The 15,518-nt window shown below is 36.9% G+C and overlaps 1 protein-coding gene across 1 annotated transcript in view; it reads right to left on the bottom strand.

Moving 5' to 3' along the window:
• Positions 1–15,518, bottom strand: part of Exo70 (exocyst complex component 7) — a 58,114-nt gene that overhangs the window by 20,206 nt on the left and 22,390 nt on the right. The gene's annotated exons all lie outside the window — the stretch shown is intronic.

Genomic DNA, 15,518 nt, shown 5'->3' with positions numbered 1-15,518 from the left:
ATTATCTGTATTTTTGCTGTTCCATATACGGTTGTACTATAAGAGATCATAGATCTCATTGTACTAATGTAACCTATCAATAAATGAAATGAAATGAAAAAACTATTTTTCAAGCTTCCATTCGAGCTCAATAGAATAGAAGTAGCAATTTATCAGTCAAAGAAACCACCGCAGTATAGCTAAATGGTTAGCGCAGCGTGCCCAAAGAGCGTACTGATGATGAAGGCTTGGTGCCCTTCGAAATGGATCTATGTGCGCAGCTTTGGCAGGTTGCCTGAACAATTTTCTACTTACTATTCCAAAAACAAAATACAATTTTTCAATTATAGAAAAATTAAAAACACAATAATTATCATTAAAAATATTATTGTTCTGGCTTTGAGCTTGAATCGAACCTTGAATAATTTATCAATAGGCCGATAAAACAAAAACGAAAAGTATTTTTATATCAATGATATTTCACTTACCAAGTTTTATTGTAAGAGGATACATTTAGTTTTTTAATTGGCGGTGCCACGCCCCTATTCCGATCAAGCATTACACAACATTTTAGAGCCTCAAAAAAGTAAATCCCTTGTAACAAAATCGAAAAAGTAATTTATCCTAAATGAACTGTACAATTGAAACTCAAGCTGAGTATATAATGTTCGGTTACACCCGAACATAGACACCCTTACTTGTTTTGAGTAAATTTGAACGAAAACCAAGTAAGGAAGGCTAAGTTCGGGTGTAACCGAACATTATATACTCAGCTGAGAGCTTTGGAGCCAAAAAAGGGAAAATCACCATGTAGGAAAGTGAACCTAGGGTAACCCTGGAATGTGTTTGTATGACATGGGTATCAAATGAAAGGTGTTAATGAGTATTTTAAAAGGGAGTAGGCCTTAGTTCTACAGGTGGACGCCTTTTCGAGATATCGCCATAAAGGTAGACCAGGGGTGACTCTAGAATGCTTTTGTACGATATGGGTATCAAATTAAATGGGTTATTGATTATTTAAAAGGGAGTGGGCCTTAGTTCTAAAGGTTGACGCCTTTTCGAGATATCGCCACAAAGGTGGACCAGGGGTGACTCTAGAATGCGTTGGTACGATATAGGTATCAAATGAAATGGGTTAATGATTATTTAAAAGGGAGTGGACCTTAGTTCTAAAGGTGGACGCCTTTTCGAGATATCGCCATAAAGGTGGACCAGCGGTGACTCTAGAATGCGTTTGTACAATATGGGTATCAAACGAAATGGGTTAATGATTATTTAAAAGGGTGTAGGCCTTAGTTTTAAAGGTGGACGCCTTTTCAAGATATCGCCATAAAGGTGAACCAGGGGTGACTCTAGAATGCGTTGGTACGATATGGGTATCAAATGAAATGGGTTAATGATTATTTAAAAGGGTGTGGGCCTTAGTTCTAAAGGTGGACGCCTTTTCGAGATATCACCATAAAGGTGGACCAGTAGTGGAATTCACTAACTTATAATGATGCGATTTGTCGAGATTTTATTTAACAATTTTGTTGCTTGCCTTATCCATTGTGCTATTCGCTAACTTAGTTTTAACGACTCGAAATATATGACAATTAAATTTCGTTTTAATAGTAGAAATGTGGCAGCACAGCTTAACGAAACCTAAAAAATGCGAAAAGTACAAAAGGAATGCCAAAAATAAATAAATTCCGTATACTAACTGCTTTTAAAAGTCATTATTGTGCAAGTTTCCACACATTTTAACAAAAGGTAAGTAAATCGGTATTAATTTCTTATTTTTCTCTGTACCCCTTAATTGGCTATCAAATTGAGAAATAATATCATGAGCAAAGTCTGGGGTTAGTCGGTACAGCTTCCGAAACTCCGTTGCATTCAAGTGGAATGGGTTATCTACTTCTCTAAGAAGGTGTCTGTCCACTGGCGATGGACTTAGTAATTCTTCATCTTGTGATAAAACATACACCAAGTACTCAAATGCCATTTGATTTATAAATAAAGCAGCTTTTCGTGTTTGAAAGTATTTAATTAAAGTTCCGATTTTCTTTTTTAACTAAAATTGCCAGAAATACATATTAGGTTAGGTTGAACTGGCCGGTCCATGAGGACCTCACATAGGCTGATTGAGTCCGTAGTGTTACCAGAAGTTTGTTTTAACGACCAAACTGAAAAACCCTATCAAAAACCAGGACCTATGTTATAAAATAACTCCGTCCTCTTGGCAAATACTAGAAGCTTCCTAGGACTTAAGAGACTTGCTGCTTCTAGATCTGAAAGCTATATCACTCCTAATAGCTGGAGTCTTAGCCTGGCAAGTGCAGGGCACGAGCACAGAACGTGCTCGATTGTTTCCTCCTCCAACCCGCACTTCATTCATATGCTATCACTGGCCAAGCCTAATTTAAAGGCAGAATACCCGTCATGAGTCCACAGTCCTGTCTTTTTAATGATAGAAGCAACTTTGTTAGTCTAAGGTTGTAAGACCTACACATAATCTTCGACACCTTACAGCCTCGCGCTGGAACTCACGTCTTTCCCGCTTGGTCGATTATGTGCACCTCTCGCCTTCGCTTAATCTGCCCCAGTCTAACTGGGATGTCTACGGAGCACGCTTCAAGGGATGCGCCCTTTTTAGCTAGTTCATCCGCTTTTTCATTCCCATCTATTCCCATACATAATAATTTCGTGATTTTTACCGCAGCCAATTTACTTGCCGTTTATTTGACAACACAGCTGATCGTCGATAAACAAATATCGATACAAAATAGTTACTAAATAACGAAATCGTTGTAGTTATCGATTCGCAAAAAAAGCGATGACAAATGTGGTTAAAAAAGTTAGTGAATTGCACTACAGGGGTGACTCTAGAATGCGTTTGTACGATATGGGTATCAAATGAAATGGGTTAATGATTATTTAAAAGGGTGTGGGCCTTAGTTCTAAAGGTGGACACCTTTTCGAGATATCGCCATAAAGGTGGACCAGCGGTGACTCTAGAATGTGATTGTACGATATGGGTATCAAATGAAAGGTGTTAATAATGAGTATTTTAAAAGGAAGTGGGCCTTAGTTCCATAGGTGGTCGCCTTTTCGAGATATCGCCATAAAGGTGGACCAGGGGTGACCCTAGAATGTGTTTGTACGACATGGGTATCAAATGAAAGGTGTTAATGAGTATTTTAAAAGGGAGTGCGCCTTAGTTCTATAGGTGGACGCCTTTTCGAGATATCGCCATAAAGGTGGACCAGGCGTGACTCAAGAATGTGGTTGTACGATATGGGTATCAAATGAAAGTTGTTAATGAGTATTTTAAAAGGGAGTGGGCCTTAGTTCTATAGGTGGACGCCTTTTCGAGATATCGCCATAAAGGTGGACCAGGGGTGACTCTAGAATGCGTTGGTACGATATTGGTATCAAATGAAATGGGTTAATGAATATTTAAAAGGGAGCCGGCCTTAGTTCTAAAGGTGGACGCCTTTTCGAGATATCGCCATAAAGGTGGACCACCGGTGACTCTAGAATGCGTGTGTACGATATGGGTATCAAATGAAAGGTGTTAATGAGTATTTTAAAAACGAGTGGGCCTTAGTTCTATAGGTGGACGCCTTTTCGAGATATCGCCATAAAGGTGGACCAGGCGTGACTCAAGAATGTGGTTGTACGATATGGGTATCAAATGAAAGGTTTTAATGAGTATTTTAAAAGGGAGTGGGTCTTATTTCTATAGGTGGACGCCATAAAGGTGGACCAGGGGTGACTCTAGAATGCGTTGGTACGATATTGGTATCAAATGAAATGGGTTAATGATTATTTAAAAGGGAGTGGGCCTTAGTTCTAAAGGTGGGCGCCTTTTCGAGATATCGCCATAAAGGTAGACCACCGGTGACTCTAGAATACGTTTGTACGATATGGGTATCAAATGAAATGGGTTAATGATTATTTAAAAGTGTGTGGGCCTTAGTTCTAAAGGTGGACGCTCTTTCGAAATATCGCCATAAAGGTGGACCAGGGGCGACTCTAGAATGCGTTTGTACGATATGGGTATCAAATGAAAGGGGTAATGATTATTTAAAAGGGAGTGGGCCTTAGTTCTAAAGGTGGACGCTCTTTCGAAATATCGCCATAAAGGTGGACCAGGGGTGACTCTAGAATGCGTTTGTACGATATGGGTATCAAATGAAAGGTGTTAATGAGTATTTTAAAAGGAAGTGGGCCTTAGTTCTATAGGTGGACGCCTTTTCGAGATATCGCCATAAAGGTGGACCAAAGGTGACTCTAGAATGTGATTGTACGATGTAGGTATCAAATGAAAGGTGCTAATAATGAGTATTTTAAAAAGGAGTGAACTCTAGTTCTATAGGTGGACACCTTTTCGAGATATCGCCATAAAGGTGGCCCAGGGGTGACTCTAGAATGTGTTTGTACGATATGGGTATCAAATGAAAGGTGTTAATGAGTATTTTAAAAGGGAGTGGGCCTTAGTTCTATAGGTGGACGCCTTTTCGAGATATCGCCATAAAGGTGGACCAGGGGTGACTCTATAATGTGCTTGTACGATATAGGTATCAAATGAAAGGTCTTTATGAGTATTTTAAAAGGGAGTGGGCCTTAGTTTAATAGGTTGACGCCTTTTCGAGATATCGCCAAAAAGGTGGACCAGGGGTGACTCTAGAATGCGTTTGTACGATATGGGTATCAAATGAAATGGGTTAATGGTTATTTAAAAGGGTGTGGGCCTTAGTTCTAAAGGTGGACGCTCTTTCGAAATATCGCCATAAAGATGGAACAGGGGTGACTCTAGAATGCGTTTGTACGATATGGGTATCAAAAGAAAGGTGTTAATGAGTATTTTAAAAGGGAGTGGGCCTTAGTTCTAAAGGTGGACGCTCTTTCGAAATATCGCCATAAAGGTGGACCAGGGGTGACTCTAGAATGCGTTTGTACGATATGGATATCAAATGAAATGGGTTAATGATTATTTAAAAGGGAGTGGGCCTTAGTTCTAAAGGTGGACGCCTTTTCGAGATGTCGCCATAAAGGTGGACCAGGGGTGACTCTAGAATGCGTTTGTACGATATGGGTATCAAATGAAAGGTGTTAATGAGTATTTTAAAAGGGAGTGGGCCTTAGTTCTCTAGGTGGACGCCTTTTGGAGATATCGCGCTAAAGGTGGACCAGGGGTGACTCCAGAATGTGTTTGTACGATATGGGTATCAAATGAAAGGTGCTAATGAGTATTTTAAAAGGAAGTGGGCCTTAGGTGGACGCCTTTTCGAGATATCGCCATAAACGTGGACCAGGGGTGACTCTAGAATGCGTTTGTATGATATGGGTTCCAAATTAAAGGTATTAATGAGGATTTTAAAAGGGAGTGGCCGTTAGGTATATATGTGAAGGCGTTTTCGAGATGTCGATCAAAATATGGACCAGGGTGACTCAGAACATCATCTGTCGGGTACCGCTAATTTATTTATATATGTAATACCGCGAACAGTATTCCTGCCAAGATTCCAAAGGCTTTTGATTGCGCCCTGCAGAACTTTTTCATTTTCTTCTACTTAATATGGTAGGTGCCGCATCCATTTTACAAAGTTGTTTCTAAAATTATATTTTGCGTCAATAAACCAATCCAATTACCATGTTTCATCCCTTTTTTCATATTTGGTATAGAATTATAGCATTTTTTTCATTTTTCGTAATTTTCGATATCGAAAAAATGGGAGTGGTCATAGTCGGTCATAGCCATTTTTTATACCAAGGTAAAGCGAGTTCATATAAATACGTGAATTAAGTTTAGTAAAGATATATCGATTTTTGCTCAAGTTATCATGTTAACGGCCGAGCGGAAGGACAGACAGCCGGCTGTGTATAAAAACTGGGCGTGGCCTTAACCGATTTCGGCCATTTTCACAGAAAACAGTTATCCTCATTGAATCTGTGCCCCTACGAAATTTCACAAAGATTAGTAAATTGTTGTTCGACTTATGGCATTAAAAGTAGTCTAGACAAATTAAATGAAAAAGGGCGGAGCCACGCCCGTTTTGAAATTCTCTTTTATTTTTATCTTATGTTGCAGCAATCATTACTGGGGTTGAATGTTGACATAATTTACTTATCTTCTATATATATAAAAATTAAATGATGTTCGTTCCTGTCCATGTTTTGGGGCCGATGCAAGGCCAATTTTGTTCGTTCTTTTTCATATTATAGGGATCAAATAGGGGAAAAAATGTCTAGGGTCTTGAGATATAGGTCAAAACGTGGACCCGAATAACCCTACGATGTGTTTATATAATATGGGTATCAAATGGAACCTTCCGATGAGTACTTTAATATAGTGTACTTTTCGTACCCCTAGGTGACTAGGGTCTCGAGATATAGGCCAAATTGTGGACACGGGTACCCCAAAAATGTGTTTATACAATATGGATATCAAATGAAATCTGTTGATGAGTGCTTTAGTACATGATAATTTTTCGTACCCCTGGGTGACTGGGGTCTCGAGATATAGACCAAAACGTGGACCCAGATACCCCTAGAATGTGTTTATAAAATATGGATATCAAATGAAAGCTGTTGATGAGTTCTTTAGCAGAGGGTAATTTTCATACATCTGGGTGACTAGGGTCTCGAGATATTGCCCAAAACGTGGATCAGAATAATAGGATGTGTTTTTACATTATGGGTACTATATTTAATTCAACCAGACTAAGTTACGGTCCGAGGAATACATTCATTTACGGGATGCAGTGAATAACGAATGGCATCGGTAGAATTATCATATTACCAGCAACATATACTGATAGCCCGCGACACATGCATGAATATGCACAATTTGCCATGGCGTATGTTCGCGCTTATGGACGGCCGGATCTGTTTATTACTTTTACATGCAATCCGCAATGGAGTGAAATCAAAGACCATTTGTTTCCTGGCCAATCCCCAATTGATCGACACGTCATAACTGCACGTATTTTCAAACTAAAACTAAAATCACTTATGGACTTTATTGTCAAACATAGAGTGTGTGGAGAGGTGCGTTGTTATATGTATTCCGTTGATTGGCACACATTTTGATTTGGTTGGTTGATAAAATTACACCGGATCAAATTGATAGTGTGATATCAGCTGAAATACCGGATCAAACGATTGATCCAGATTTGTTCGAAGTCGTCACAAAAAATATGATATATGGACCTTGCGGTGCATTGAATGTGAACTGTCCGTGCATGATTGATGGAAAATGTTCGAAGCGATACCCACGAGCATTAATTTCAGATACGGTCACAGGTGACGATGGATATACGGCATATCGTCGTCGATCCACTGATGACAATGGTAAATGAACGATATTTAAGACGGGAAATCCAAATGTTGGATTGTTCCATATTGTCCATTGTTGTCCAAAACAGTCAAAGCGCATATTAACGTGGAATACTGTAATTCCGTTAAATCAATTAAATACATTTGCAAATATGTAAATAAAGGAAGCGATATGGCTGTATTCGGGGTAGTCCAAAATGACAACGACGAGATTAAAAAATATCAAATGGGGCGTTATATAAGCAGTAAAGAAACGATATGGCGAGTTTTTTCATTCCCAATACACGAAAGACATCCAACAGTTGTTCGTTTAGCGGTTCACCTTGAAAATGGCCAACGCGTTTATTTTACTCCTGAAAATGCAGCGCTTAGAACAACTTGTGACTGCCTTTTTTCATTTATGTCAATCGGACGATTTTGCAAGAACAGTGCTATATGAAGAAGTGCCAAAATATTTCAATGGGATAAATCCAGGAAAACATTTCAAAGGCGAAAACAAGGAAAACCTAATGTGTTCTCAACAGATGCAATAGGACGCATTTATGCAGTTCATCAAAATAATGCTGAGTGTTTTTCTTGCGCGTGTTGTTAATTAATGTTCGTGGCCCAACATCATTCCAAGATTTAAGAACAATTAATGGTGAATTGTGCGCTACATATCGTGAGGCATGTCAACAATTAAATTTGTTGGAGGATGATAAGCATTGGGAAGATACGCTTGCCGTTTCAGCTGTAATAGCCAGTCCACATCAAATACAAACATTATTTTCGATAATAATTGCAATGTGCTCCCCATTTAATCCATTGGAATTATGGAATAATTTCAAAGATTATATGCCATATGATATTTTAAACCAAATGCGTCGAAATACTGCAAATTATGAGTTGGAATTCACATTGGAAATTTACAATGAAGCATTGATAAGGATTGACGACATTTGTTTGTCGATGTCAAACAAATCGTTAGTACAATTGGGCATGCCAGCAGCAAATCGTCCAATGCATGATATGTTCAATCGAGAACTGGAGCGTGAATACCATAATGATTTTAATGAACTAAACACATTTGTAACATCAAATTTAACGAAATTGAATGACCAACAGCAACATGTTCATCATAAAATCATGAATAATGTTAGCCATGGGACTGGTGTATCGTTTTTCTTGGATGCTCCTGGGGAACAGGCCTTTTTGATTTCATTGATATTAGCCGTGTTTTTTTTACACGCGTATACGTTTCGTTTGCGCGTGAAAAAAAACGCCTATCCTCGCTTAGAAATTGCTTAGGAGACCCATCTAGCGGCTGTGGTTAAACAACTAGCTACAGCAACAGGGTGTACCGAAAAGCGGAGACACAACGCTCTGATGGCCATAGGGTATAACATATAGCTGAAACAGTTGCGATGAATTGTGGACACACATAGAATACATAGAATTAGTGTAGAGGGTGAAACAAAGACACATATTTCAGTTACATCTGAGTATAATGCGTATTGAAATTTAGTAGGACAAAATTTATTCGCAGCAATTTCAGAGGTGTATTCAAAGTTTGTCGCTTAGCAGTCCATATAAAGTTTAAGCGTAAACGGATATACGCGTGTTAAAAAACACGGCTATTAGCAACAATTCGATCAGATAATAACGTTGCATTGGTAGTCGCATTGCGGCTACATTACTGGAAGGCGGTTGCACAGCACATTTTGCATTAAAGTTGCCTTCGGATATGCAGGTAAATGAAACGCCAACATGAAATATTTCGAAAACATCTGGAATGGCAAAAGTTCTTAAAGTACGTAAGCTCATTGTATGGGACGAGTGTACTATGGCACACAGGAAATCATTGGAAGCACTTCATAGAACTTTGAAAGATCTACGAGGAAGCCAAACAGTCTTTGGAGGTGCCATGATTTTATTGGCTGGAGATTTCAGGCAAACATTACCTGTGAACCCAAAATCCACGGCTGGAGATGAAATCAATGCATGTTTAAAATCATCGTATTTATGGAGACATGTAAACACGCTTACACTTACTACTATAAAAGGTGGAAAATGAATAGTCGGTTTTGTGAGATGTAAATGCGAATGAGCGAACGCATCTTTAGTCAAATATTGTTAGCTTATTTATACTAAATTATTCTAAACATATTCTTACCTACATATTTACTTTAATTAAATACCTACATACAAATTGACACAAATATGTACATACATATTTGTGTTGAGTTGTGACGTCTGTGGGAAACGCAATGTCAGCAAATTTGGTTTAGTCGTGCGTTGTACACACACCTGTATTAAATCGTGTGAATTGCTCTGTCAGCAACAATTAGCTTAGCAAATGCCCCTTTTGTGTTGATTTTAGACTCTTTTTGTTACAGGGTAGCATATCAACTGGTTTACTGATTTGGCATTGAAATTGTTGGCTGTTTACACTACATCTCCCTGTTTTTCAGAATGCTTATGCATTTGGTGAATGCATGAGCATTCTATTTTTATTTATTTAAATATAAATTAATTCTATATTTTGTATTTTATGTTTGTAGTTTGAAAATTTACTTATTCTATTAATTTAAGTCTATTTTTGTGTATTATTATTTTCTTATTGTTTATGATATTGCTATTTTCTATGTTACTGGGAAATTTTTGCTTATCATTATTTCCTATTCTAGACGGGATTAAAGTGTAATTATTTTTACTATCGATATTTTCTACTTTATAGGGTATTAGAGTAAAATTATTATTTTTGTCGATATTTTCTACCTTATAGGTTATTAATAAGATTATTTTTCCTATTGATATTTTCTATTCCAGAGACGCCGTTATGAAATTCGTATGTAAAACCACCCCCTAATTTCGAAAATCTAGTTCATTTTTGATACTATGGTACCGTTTTTGAGATATTTGAAATTCGTATGTAAAACCACCCCCTAATTTCGAAAATCGAGTTCATTTTTGATACTATGGTACCGTTTTTGAGATATTTGCAATTTACCGTTATTCGAAAAAAACCAAAAAGATGGCTTCCTTTAATTACGTATATCTCACGAACGGGTAAAGCAATTGCAAAAATTGCATAATACATTATTTTTTGCTCAACCAGATAGTTTTCGAGATATTAGCTTATAATTTCAGATTTTTGTTTTTTTTATGAAAAAATATGAAAAAAATTACTCTTTGCGAGGGCAGCATTCCAAAACCACAACTTTTTTTCAGATGTTTTTTCTTTACGTAAAGCTCTGTCTAATTAAAAAAAAGATAAGCTACCATCGAAGAAAATCGATGTAAAACTACGTAAGTTATAAGCGATCAAATAAAGATACCCAGGTTGGGCAATTTCAACGTATACCCCAAAACGTATGTATGGTATAAAGAAGAGTGAAATATCTAGCTATGCTCTGTTTCTATTTAGTTAAAAGTTCAATTTATAAATGAAATTTCCCATATTTTTAACTTTTTTTTTATTTTTTATGTTTATACTATATTCTAACAATCTTTATCTTAATTTGATTTTACTATGTAGTCGAAATAATTATGTGTTCTTCTTTGACGCTTAATCAGTTTAGGATCGGTTTCTCTTATGAGAAACCAGCAGTAATCACACATCATTGCGACGTCCCAGAATCCTTGATATCGATTCTCAATTAATTTCATTTGCTGATGAAACCTTTCGCCATGTTCGTCACTTTCGTCGCTAAGATTTGCCGGAAAAAAGCTCAAATGTGAGTGCAGAAAGTGAATTTTTAAGGACATATTTACGCCTGGAAAGAAAATATTAGTTAGGTAAACAAGTTATAGAATTTTGGGAAGCTAATTTTAATAAGCCTTTAAGCCATTTTCGCATAATTATTGATTAAGTCGTTCACTATCTGCTCGTAGTTAGGGCTTTTGTGTCTACCGAGAAAAGGAGCAACGACCTTTTCAAAGGATTCCCACGCTGCTGCCTCAACTGATGAGAGTAGTCTTTGAATTGATTATTGTTGATCAACTTTTTTATTTGTGGTCCAACAAAAATACCTTCCTTTATCTTGGCTTGAGAAATATCTGGAAAAATTGTTTTCATATGGTCGAATGTTTCGCCTTCTTTGTCCAAAGCCTTAACCAAGTTTTTAATGATACCGAGCTTGATGTGTAAGGGTGGAAGTATGATTTTCTCTTTCTTAACAAGAGGGGTGTATTTGATGTTATCCACACCAACGGTAAACTCGACTCTTTCCGGCCAATCCTTTCTGACGTAGTGGTCCTTACGAGCTCGGCTATCGCACTTGCAAAGGAAGCAGCAGTGCCTGGTGTAGCCACTTTGTAGACCGCATAGCATTGCAACGACTTTGAGATCCGAACATATTTTCCAATCATGCTCTTCATATTTGATAAATTTGAGTAGTTTTTGCGTTTCCTCGTAGGTTTCCTTTGTATTTACTGCATGTACGATCGGGATAGAAAGCTTTTTGTTACCAATATGCAATAATACAGCCTTCATACTCAGTTTATTGCTGTCTATGAATAATCGCCAGTCTTTTGAATCATATTTTTTGACCAAACTCTTTGAATAAACCAGGAATGTCGTTGCAGTAGCATATACTGTCTTTCTTGGTATAGTGTTTGGAAAATTGTTCGTGACGAGTTCTACAATATATCACCTTAACATCGGATGACACAAATTTAAATTGTTGCATACGAGAAGCGTGGATCTCGGCCTTTTCGTTGGATAGTTCAAATCTCTTATCCAATCATTAAGTTGTGCTTGTGACAGAACGTTTCTCTCGTTTCCCATGCGAAATTCAGTACAACCTGATTCCCCGCACTCAGATATTACTGTTGACAATGGAACTGGATCCGCAACTGCCGTTGAATGTAGTACTGGTAATGTCACTGTAGGTACGCTGGCATAGGTTACTCTTCTTGATCTTCCAAAGCCAAGTACTTTTGTTTGACAAATATAACACTCTATTGAATGGCAAGTAGGTTCTCTCCATATCATTGGTGTATCAAATTTTATTTGTTGTCCTGATTCCGACTGAATCAATTCTACTCTTCACGATGTACACAAAGTGTTCGGTGTCCAAGGTTTTGCAGCATTTTTAGGCTCAATGCCAAAATACTTGGAGTATAAAGTTTTCATATGATCTGAGAACACTCGTCGTCGCCTTATATATAGATAGTATATTGGCCACACATGAAACAGAACATATTTGGATCGTTATTACAAACAAATACTCGCGTCCTTTTACTCATTTTATTTTTTTTAATAAATCACGGTTTTGAAATTTGACTTATGAACTGAACTATCTTCGGCAAGCCTTGCAGATGTTATGAAGTTTCAAGGCGCATTAACTCATATTTATACTCGGAACAAGAATAAAATTGAAAAAATCAAATCTTACCAAGACAGAAAGGTTCCTTTTTATACGAAGTCGGGAAAAGAAAATACTACCTGCTTTAGATGTAGGCTTTAAAAATTTTCTGTCTTATAATTTTGCAGGCATGCTTAACCAACGAAACGATATCATTTCGTTACGATAATCAACGTTAATAAACGAAACGAAGTCATTTCGTTTCGTTTATTAACGTTAAGATCGTCAAATTAACGAAATGATTTCGTTTCGTTTTCTGCCATATCAAAACGAAATCAAATCGTTTATGTTGATTATTAATTTCAAACTATGCTGGCAAAGCTGATTGATGGCGGAGTCATTAAAGGTGAAAGCATTATCCAAGCTGATTGCAACTTTTCTCATGAAATTTGACAGTACGAACATTTCTCAGAGTATTTTTGACATTACCACCAACGAATTACACAAACAAATTACATAGAGTTTGTGTGTGTATGTGCGCTCGTTGTTGCCACCTTACGGCTTCACCATGGCTATAGCATTGCCAGCACAATTCAAACATAAAGTATCACGTTTTCGTTAACGTTTTTAACGTTAACGAAAGCTTTTCGTTTCGGTTAAAAACGAGATACAATTTATCTTGATAATTTCTTTATCGATAATATTTCGAAGTGTTTCAACGGAAACGGTGGAAATTTTTTGATAAACGATTAGCTTAACGTAAAGGTGCATCCCTGTAATTTTGAAAATCTACGTGCATACTTACCCATATGTGACGGAAATACATGTTTATAACTACATGCCTACAGCAGGTTTCGAAACCAACCACTCTTCCTTTCGACGCAACCTCTCTACCTACTATAATACAAATCGAGTATTAAAAGTACTATTTGACTTATTTAAAGAAAAAGTATTATCATTGTTATGGTGTTATTCGTTTATCCGGATAATATCCCATTTGCACTTAAAAAAAAAAAACAAAAATCTGAAATGATAAGCTAATGTCTCGAAAACTGTCTGGTTGAGCAAAAAACAATGTATGATGTATTCATAGAAAATTTTATCGTCTTTCCGATTCTGTAAACTTTTTTGCAATTGCTTTACCCGTTCGTGAGATATACGTAATTAAAGGGAGCCATCTTTTTGGTTTTTTCGAATAACGGTAAATTGCAAATATCTCAAAAACCGTACCATAGAATCAAAAATGAACTTAATTTTCGAAATCAGGGGGTGATTTTTCATACAAATTTCATAACGGCGTTTCTGGTAAAGAGAAAAGGTTGAAATTCGTGGTCCAGTGTTATTAATAAAATTATTTTTTCTATTCTACAGGTTATTAATAAAATTATTTTTCCTAGTGATATTTTCTATTCTACAGGTTATTAATAAAATTATTTTTCCTATTCTACAGGGCCCTGTTGTTGTTTTTGTTGTAGCGATAAGGTTGCTCCCCGAAGGCTTTGGGGAGTGTTATCGATTCGATGGTCCTTTGCTGGATACAGATCCGGTACGCTCCGGTAACACAGTACCATTAAGGTGCTAGCCCGACCATCTCGGGAACGATTTATATGGCCACATTAAACCTTCAGGCCATTCCTCCCTCCCCACCCCTAACTTCCATGAGGAGCTTAGGGTCGCCAGAGCCTCGTCTGTTAGTGAAACAGGATTCGCCGCGGATAGGTGAGGTCGACAATTGGGTTTGGAGAAGCTATATATTGCGCTGGCAACCTGAAGGGTTTGTCTACACAGCCCCTTGAATCTGGTATTTTAGTCGCCTCTTACGACAGGCATACCTACCGCGGGTATATTCTGACCCCCTAACCCGCTGAGGTTAGGGCCTTATATATCTACAGGGCCCTATATATCTACTATCTATTTGTCTAGATCCAAAAATTCTATTATATAGAATTATGATCTCCTAGATGAGAACGGTAAAACAAAGCTTTTGTGTTGGTAGTCCATTTCAAATTAAAATTGAAACGTATAAAATAATCAGCCCAATTCTAAACGAAAATTCCGTGCGAGTTTTTTCCCTTCTCCCATTCCTCGTATTCTAAATAAAAATTCCGTGAGAGTTTTTTCACTTCTCCCTTTCCTCGTATTCTGAACAATGTTCGAAAAAGCGGAAACCGGTTATGGGATGAAAATAGTTAGTTATTATGAATGTGAGTGAGAGGGAGATTTTTCCTTCATTTTAAAAGAAATTGTTCACTTGATAAGCTGAAAGGAACGCTTCATAAAAATGTAAGTAAATTGTATTTTTTGAATTGAAAATTACTTATTTTATTAGGTATGTAATAAAAAAAAATAATATTCTCTTATATTATATTATTTAACATGATTCAAGGCATCGTTGATTGCCCATATCTCTTGCATAAAATATGTTTCAATGTCCCTAGACGTAATCTTCGTGTATCTTATCCATTTTATCTACCCAAAGTAAAAACGACATTTGCTGGAAATGCACCTTTGGTGCGCTCTTTGAGAGAATTTAATACTTTGTCAGAAACTACTGTCATTGATTTTACAATGACAAAACAGGCTTTCTTAAATCTTCTGTATACTATTCTGTAATGTAAATTTATCTAATTCGTTATGTAGTCTGTAAGAAACATTGTATTTCAAAGATTACTATATTAAATAAGTAATAATAATAATAATAATATTACTCTTGATTTCAGGTCTAAAAGTACAAATAAGCAACAGATAGAACTACTAATCGATTTGATGCAAAGTCATCCGGAAATTGCGCAAGGTTGTTTTAAAAGAGGCAAAGAAGCCTTACACAGATTTTAGCGTAAAGCTGAGGAAGAGCTGAACTCAGCCGGACCACCAGCAAAATGCATTGCAGAATGGAAAAAGGTGCTTATTTTTATGAAAAAGTTGTAT

The sequence above is a fragment of the Eurosta solidaginis genome, chromosome 5 (genome assembly GCF_040869045.1).
Source record: "Eurosta solidaginis isolate ZX-2024a chromosome 5, ASM4086904v1, whole genome shotgun sequence".
Lineage (NCBI taxonomy): Eukaryota > Metazoa > Arthropoda > Insecta > Diptera > Tephritidae > Eurosta > Eurosta solidaginis.
This window is presented reverse-complemented; position numbering and strand designations above follow the sequence as displayed.